Here is a 7537-nt window from a genome sequence, read left to right on the forward strand (position 1 = left end):
AAGTTACTGTCAACTCCCATGGGGGGAAATGCAGCATAGAGCTCAGTCACATGTAAGCACCCAAAGAATTCAGATTGTCATGCATATTTATTATTATTAACATTCAAGTCAAGAAAAGGAAAGACATGAAAGGTAAAACAACAAATAGTACTTCTGTATTAACAATTATGCTTTAATGGTATTGCTATGACCAGTTGGTTGGTTGGTTGGTTGGTTGGTTGGTTGTGTTTGCTTGGAAGAGAGCGAACAACACAGTGTTCCATTGCTATCCTGCACCCTCCTCAATAAACTTTGCAGTTTTGCAATAGTTGCCATTGACTGGCTTAAGAGCCATTCTTATGACTGCCTTAACATTGCATCACTGCAGAGTTTTCAATACAATTACAGACTACTCTGCTAAAGAAAGCAGTCTGTTTCAACCAAAAATAGTGCAGCCTGGAAGTACACAGTACAGTTGTTGAGATCTCAAAAACTGATCCCAGGTGGCAATGGGTTTTTCTGCACATTCATGATAATGAGAATCAGAAATGGTGGTAGTTCCTCCAATTGTTTGATTCTGCTTGGAGAACTCACAGTGCAGGGTTGCACTGTCAGGCTCCACACCTCTAGCTTATTGGTGGAGCAAACTAATACAGCATTAGAAACCATTCCACCTACTGTGTTTTAAACTATATATAGATGAAGCCCATTTCTCAGATAACAACCAAGAAAGGAGTTGATCTATTTCAAAATACACCCACCAGAAAACCTTCACAGGTTTAGTGGTAAAAGACATTATGTGCAGAAGTGCACACAAGGTGCAGGTTGGCTATGCACAGTGCAGTTGTTCAGATCTCAGGAAGACAAGCAAAGTTGCGCATTGATTGTTATTTGTTCAGTAGTGATGGCAAATTGCAGATTATTTGTGGTCCTATAGGGTGGAGGGCTAACCAACCCACATTTTCTTGCAATGGGAAACATTCCAAGAAATGCACTACATGGCATGCTCCTGGAGCCTAACAATTTTTTTGGACAGGGAAAGTCAATATGAATAACTTTGGAAAATAAAACCCCTCTCTCCTGGGTCAACAACTAGTGTTGCCAGAGGGGGACCACTTTAACAAGAGAGTAGAAGCATGGGACAAAGCTTCACACCTTAACTACCGAAATGGCTTCCTGCCAAAATCCCTCTGTCACTGATGCTCATTTCCATTCCTCTTTCGCCTCTAGGATTGGAAATTAGGAGGGTCATAAACGTACTGCTTAATTTGGACCAGGGGCAGCCAGTTGACAGCTATTTTTTTTTGAGAAAGCAGACAAAAGGTGAGTTAATTCCATCCTTGGAATGACTCCTGATATACTGGTGGTAGTATGATGTCTTGTCTTTACAAGAATGAGGCGTGAGACTGGCAGGGGATATAAAAATCTTATCTCGGGGGCAGCCCTCTTTTTTCATGCCATATGACAATCACAGGTGCCAAAATGCCTTGGACTAGGTAGTTAGACAATTCAGTTGTCCAAATCTGGCACGTTTTTCCTTCTGAAGGAAGGTGGCGATATGATCCTTTTCTTTCTTTTCTTTGGACTGCAAATCTACAAATCAGAAAAGGGGGCGTGGAGAGAATATATTTCATGCTTTCCGTAAGGATAAAGATTACGACAGAATGGAAGAGGGAAGTGTGAATCTGAGGATGCCAAACATTCTTTGGTCTGATTTCAATATCACGATGGACATCATTTCTTGAGTCCAATTTTTTTCTCGAGGTCGGTCACACCATCTTGAGCTGCCTTGTACACTTGGTCCACAGCTGTAAAAAGGGAAGGAAGGATGTTACTAATCGGGGTTTCGCAAACACTTGGTTCCTAATGTGTAGCTTCGATGTGCTGCCCAGTCTGAACAACCACTGCCTGCAAAAGCAGAATAGCCCACTTAATATTCATTGATTTCTCATGTCCCAGCTTCCCCTTTCCTTAGCCAGTCAGAGGTTAGGGATGGGATTGTGCTTTGAGGTCAGTTGTGATGTTGCTGCGTTTTCCCTGCACTTGGCAGAATTCCAGTGTGTGCGCCTTCCTCATTGGGATGACACTGGCAAAGACTGAGTCGGCTGCTGTGTTCACAGAGCTATAATTTTCAGAGTTCCCCTGGGAAAAGACATTATGTTTACAAAGCAGATGCTTGGCTACCACTGACATTATGCAACCTACCAAGGGTTGTATACACATATCATAAATGGAACAGGCACAGCTCATGCTGAATTGACAATCTGCTTTTAAGCTAGTAGCAATTTTGAGTCCTACCTTTCTGACCCGCCTGGGTAGCTTGGTCCACAACTTGCTGCGTGGCCTGTCCCACCTTGTTTACTGCAAGAAAGAGAAAAAAACAGATTTATTTAATTTTAAAAAATCAGTTGTACAAAGGAAAGGGACTAGGAAAATCAAAGGGCAATATTTATTTTATTTTTATTTATATCATAGGTTTCTTTCAGGATGTATTCTTTTCCCAGAGCAGTTTATAATAAAACCTGTGCAAACTGTAGGGGTGAGAAAATCTGTAAATTTGGGTTCTTTCAGTTGCTAATTTTTCCCATCTTCAGTTCATTTGTAAAAATTTGTAGAAATTTTGATATCAGTTTGCAATTTTTTTTAAAGTCCTCATGAAAATTCACCATTTTAGTGTGATTTCGCCTAATGTACACATTCTTTGTATGCAATTTTGCTTAATATTCATATTTTCGCAGGCAGTCCCCCTTATATAACATTTTTGTGCATTATTTTCACCGATGCATACTTTTTTGTACACTTTACAATAGCATAGGCATTTTTGTACATATTGCTTGACCGGAGAACTGTGTTGCAAAATTTGAAGTGGCAAATTTTGAAGGATGACTGCATTTCGGTTCGTGTATTGTTTCAGGAAGTGCAAATCAGTTTGGCTCACCTTTGAATGTGATTTGAATCACATTTCTCCCCCGCCCCTAGCAAAGTGTAACCCCCACCAAGCTGAAAACATCAGCAATACTTGAGGATCATCTGGTATCCATGGTGTGTTTTTGCAGCCCCATGCATGCATGCAGAGGCCCCCGAAGGGTTTTAATGAATCCCTGGCACATTTTCCGTTTGTAGTTGATGGGTTGTGAGATGCTCTTGGTGGGTCCACAAGCTGTGTGGTCCTGCATCATGAGGTTAGACTCATGGTTCAGATTGATAACTTTATCAGACATGCACCAGCAGACAATAACAAAATGTTCTTTGAGTGCACACTGAGTACATAGATATCATAGGAAAAACAAGATCTTCCTTATCACAGCACCTGGGTGAATGGCTGTGACCTAGCAGATCAGTGGCATCTGAGGACATGAATGTACATGTTTTTCAGAACTGAGTTGTTTTTAGGAGAGAGGAAAGCAGTGACATCACAAGTAATGGGGTGAGCAGGAAAGGCTATTTAACTTCGGTACAGAAAAGAAATCTCACCATTCCTCTGAGCGTACTACAGTGATGGCTAGCTCACACCACTCCCCTAACTGATGTTGGGAAAGATTGAGGGCACAAGGAGAAGGGGATGACAGCAGACGAGATGGTTGGACAGTGTTTGATCAAACTGCGTGAGGCAGTGGAAGACAGAAGTGCCTGGCGTGCTCTGGTCCATGGGGTCATGAAGAATCGGACACAACTAAACGACTAAACAACAACAACAAACAAACATTGATGCTTGCATTGCCATTCCATCTCTCAGCCTGATCTATCTCACAGCGTAGCATAAGAGCCAACTCCTAGGGGCTGAGGTCCTTTCGGGGGCCTTCATAAAATATTTGAGGGCCTCCCCCCCAAAAAAAATTGATGGGCATTGCCATTCAAATGGTGTGTGTGTGTGCCACTTCATGTGATCATTTATGTGGGGTGGGGCTCATTTGGCCCCCCCCCAATTTTATTCAACTTGGCACCCCTGCAGCATAGTCATGAGGATAAAATCGAGAGTGGGGCACATTGTTCCGAGCTCTCCAGAGGAAATGCAAGATACAATGCAATAAACATAATAAAAGTAGGCTGCATCCACTTTAACGCTCAGGACTATTAAGCAGACCATATAATGTCAATCAAGAAATGCCATTGTTAGATCCCTGTTGCTGAAGGGCTAACCTGTTCTTTGGTGAAGCTCTTCCTGGACTGTTCCACTTCAGACTGCACATGGGTGTTTTTTGTTTTTTTAAATGAAATTCAGCCTCCTTCAAGCATTTAAAAACAATAACACCTTGTTTATAGAAGTCTAAGGCTGCATTCAACAGCACAACCTTCATCTGCCTCAACTGCAACAAAGCATGTCTCTCCTGTATCGGTCTCTACAGCCACAGCAGGCACTGTAACCTTCCAATGTTTTGACATCACCCCCAAAGACGCACTCCTCCATTGTCTCCCAAGACAGACGGATGCCAACAATCCTAATTATAATGCTAGCACTTCTACCCCAGATTTTAATGTTTCTTTTATACTGCCTCACCTGTTGCATTATGGAACTGTGGCTTGTTGCTCAATATACCAGCATGCCATGCTAAATTTGATATTGTAGAAAAAACTGTATGCTTAAATACCGCCTGAAATTTCTTCACCTGAGACTACAACACAGAACTCCTGCAATTTGCTGAGTTAACTGGTTGTAAAATTGGTCCCGTCCCCCCCCCCCCCCCGGAGCCAAATAACCTGGAAATGTACACTAAACTTCTGCTAGAGTCCGCTGTTTTTCCAGTAGTGGCTTTTACATTGTGGGAAAGATTGCATAAAGTGTGGAAATTATCAGATAAGGAAACTTTGTGAAAATGGAATAAAATGCTGTGTGGATGCAGCCTAACTTGCTATGCCACAGAGTTGTAGAATCATAGAGTTGGAAGAGTTAGTTCCTAGAGTCATAGAATCATAGAGTTGGAAGTGTCTTCAATCAGCAATACACTTTTTCAGAGGGGTGCATTCTGGTTTACAAGAAGCAGAGACCAGGAAGGAAGGAGACCAGCTTGATGCTACTGAGAATGTATAAACCAGCCCTGAGAACAAAACTCCTTTTCATTGGGCATCTGAAGTGAAACCAAGATAGATAGATAGATAGATAGATAGATAGATAGATAGATAGTTTCTTACCAGCATCCTGCACAGTCCCTTCAGCTTGTTGAGCGAAGCCCTTAAAACATGGTTGCTTTCCAGACATGGTTGTTTTCAACAGCTTCTGTCCTTAACCAAATTTAAAACATTGGCCTTCTAAAAATTCTGCGGCAGTGTCTCCAGCCCATGCTGGTTTTATATACAAACCAAGACACCCCCACCCTGATGCTCACTCGACAAATATTTTCAATAGGTGGAGCATTCAGGTGGCTTAGCATTTTAAGCCCAGATAAACGAAACTGAAGGCACGTGTCAAAATGCCAAATTCTTTGCCTTTCCCAGGTGGGAGGTGTGTCTCAGCAAGCGTTTTCTTTCTGCATCAGTGGGAATAGTGCTCATCCCTTCTGAATAGAATCTCGGTGGAAAATAACTGAGCAAATGGCGGGCACGTCAGCACGAAGCAACACAGAGGTAGTTGTGTGAGAGAGGCACCAATGTCCGTTCATATCTGGGCCTGTGTATCCACAATACTGAGGTAATCAATGTGGTGCCCCCCTTCCAATGTTGTTGAACCACAACTCCCCTTAACCCCCAACTATTTGTCATGTTGGATAGAGTACACCACATTATACACCAAAGTACACCACATTGGCTACTCCTGCCTTTGCAGAAGTGTCCTCAAAGGTTGCATTCTGATTTTTTGCTCTGGCATATGGATTTCATTTCTATTGCGCTAAACATTTACAAAGTACCATCCTTCGAAAAAGGATATAGGAAACTAAGGCCCTTCCTCCTTGTCCTAGGCCTCCAAGAACACAACATACTGGTGCTCAGATGTCTCTGTGCAGGCCCCTTATCCTCCTTTGTGCACCATTCAGGGGATAGATGCAGTATCTTAAATGGCATAGATTTGGTTAATTCATTTAAGTCTTAACAGTCATTTGTATGCACACCCTCTTTAGGCAATTTGTGCATATTACTTACTCGCTTCCAAACTTGTTCCTTTTTATTGATTTATTTAACAGAATTGGTACACCATGAAATGCAAGAAACTACAGTGGTGCCCCGCAAGACGAATGCCTCGCAAGACGAAAAACTCGCTAGACGAAAGAGTTTTCCGTCTTTTGAGGTGCTTCGCAAGACGAATTTCCCTATGGGCTTGCTTCGCAAGACGAAATGTCTTGCGAGTTCTTGCGAGTTTTTTCCCTTCCCCCCCATTTCTAAGCCGCAAAGCCGCTAATAGCCGCTAAGCCGCTAATAGCCGCTAAGCCGCTAATACGAGGCACCACTGTACTAAAAACCACTAAGCCATCTTTCCCCGTTCTGGTATGGTGGTGAGCCGAGCTTTATTTAGTGGTTCTTCTAATCCAGTCATGCAGCCAGCAGAGTTTGTGTCAATACTTACCTGAGCTTCTGTTCGCGGGATCACCGGTATTGACTCTAGCAATCGTATTGCCGAACTAGGGTGTTTTAGTAAATGAGGCGTGTTTTGCTCACCATTTAATGCAGCATTGGACAGGCCATTAATGTCTCTCATCTCTTGACTCAGAATTTTAAAAAGCAGAGAGAGCAAACAGCCACCTGAAGCCAGCAAACAAATATGAAGTACAGTCCAGATGTGTCAGGTGGCGAGGAAAGGAAAGAACCCGTCAGGCAATGCATGGACTTCTGAGAACAAAAGGCAACAGAAACAGCTTGCTGCTGGCTTAATAAAACACACAGGTGGGGTGTTAAGGCACCATTGAGGCAGCTGTTTTTTTGTGTTGGCCTTGAGCTGAGAGGTCCCTTGGAAGCTAAAACAAGGCCTGGATTTGGGACATTTGCCCACTTTGGAACTTGGGGAGACCTGAGGTGATGAAGCAGTTATACAGTTGGGAGGAGCCATGTCTTAGCAGCTGAGCACATATTTTGCACGGAAAAAACACCAGGTTCAAACACCAGCATGTCAAGGTAGGGTTGGCAGTGATTCCTGTCTGTCTATACAGTTGATACTGAGCTAGACAGACCAGTGGTCTGACTTAGGCCACATCTGCCCCATATATTTAAAGCAATGCTACAGCAGTTTAACAGTCATGGCTTCCCCCAAAGACTCCTGGGAACTGTCGTTTGTTGAGGGTGCTGAGAGTTTTTAGGAGACTCCATTCCCCTTCCAGAGCTACAGTTCCCAGAGTGGTTTAACCATCAATTCCTCTTCCCAGGGAATTGTAGATATGTGGGGGAATAGGAGTGTCCTAACAGCTTTCAGCACCTTTAATGAAGTTCAGTTCCCAGGATTCCTTGGAGGAAGCCATCATGTTTAAAGTGGTATAATTGTGCATGCACATCACACATACAAAGAATTCTGGGAACCATAGTTTGTTAAGGGTGTTGGGAGTGGTTGTCCAAACTATAACTCCCAAGATTCTTGTGTTATGAATTTGTAGTGTGTACACATTCTTAGTATATGGCAGCTTCCTACGTTTTGGAT

General features: G+C 42.9%; 2 long non-coding RNA genes across 3 annotated transcripts; one reads left to right on the forward strand and one right to left on the reverse strand.

Annotated features, from left to right (window-relative positions):
* Positions 1-68: 68 nt before the first annotated feature.
* Positions 69-5324, reverse strand: LOC307217328. Its single transcript, XR_013839564.1, has 3 exons — positions 5110-5324; positions 2278-2340; positions 69-1787 (listed from the first exon to the last, which is right to left on the reverse strand). It is a non-coding gene; the product is annotated as an uncharacterized lncRNA (long non-coding RNA).
* Positions 4482-6808, forward strand: LOC307217329. 2 transcript variants are annotated; one of them, XR_013839565.1, is made up of 3 exons: positions 4482-5002; positions 5413-5605; positions 6632-6808. It is a non-coding gene; the product is annotated as an uncharacterized lncRNA (long non-coding RNA). The 2 variants fall into 2 exon arrangements; XR_013839566.1 differs by having other exon boundaries at positions 6635-6808.
* The last annotated feature ends 729 nt before the right edge of the window (positions 6809-7537 follow it).

The sequence above is a fragment of the Podarcis cretensis genome, assembly GCF_951804945.1.
Source record: "Podarcis cretensis genome assembly, chromosome: 5".
Classification (NCBI taxonomy): domain Eukaryota; kingdom Metazoa; phylum Chordata; class Lepidosauria; order Squamata; family Lacertidae; genus Podarcis; species Podarcis cretensis.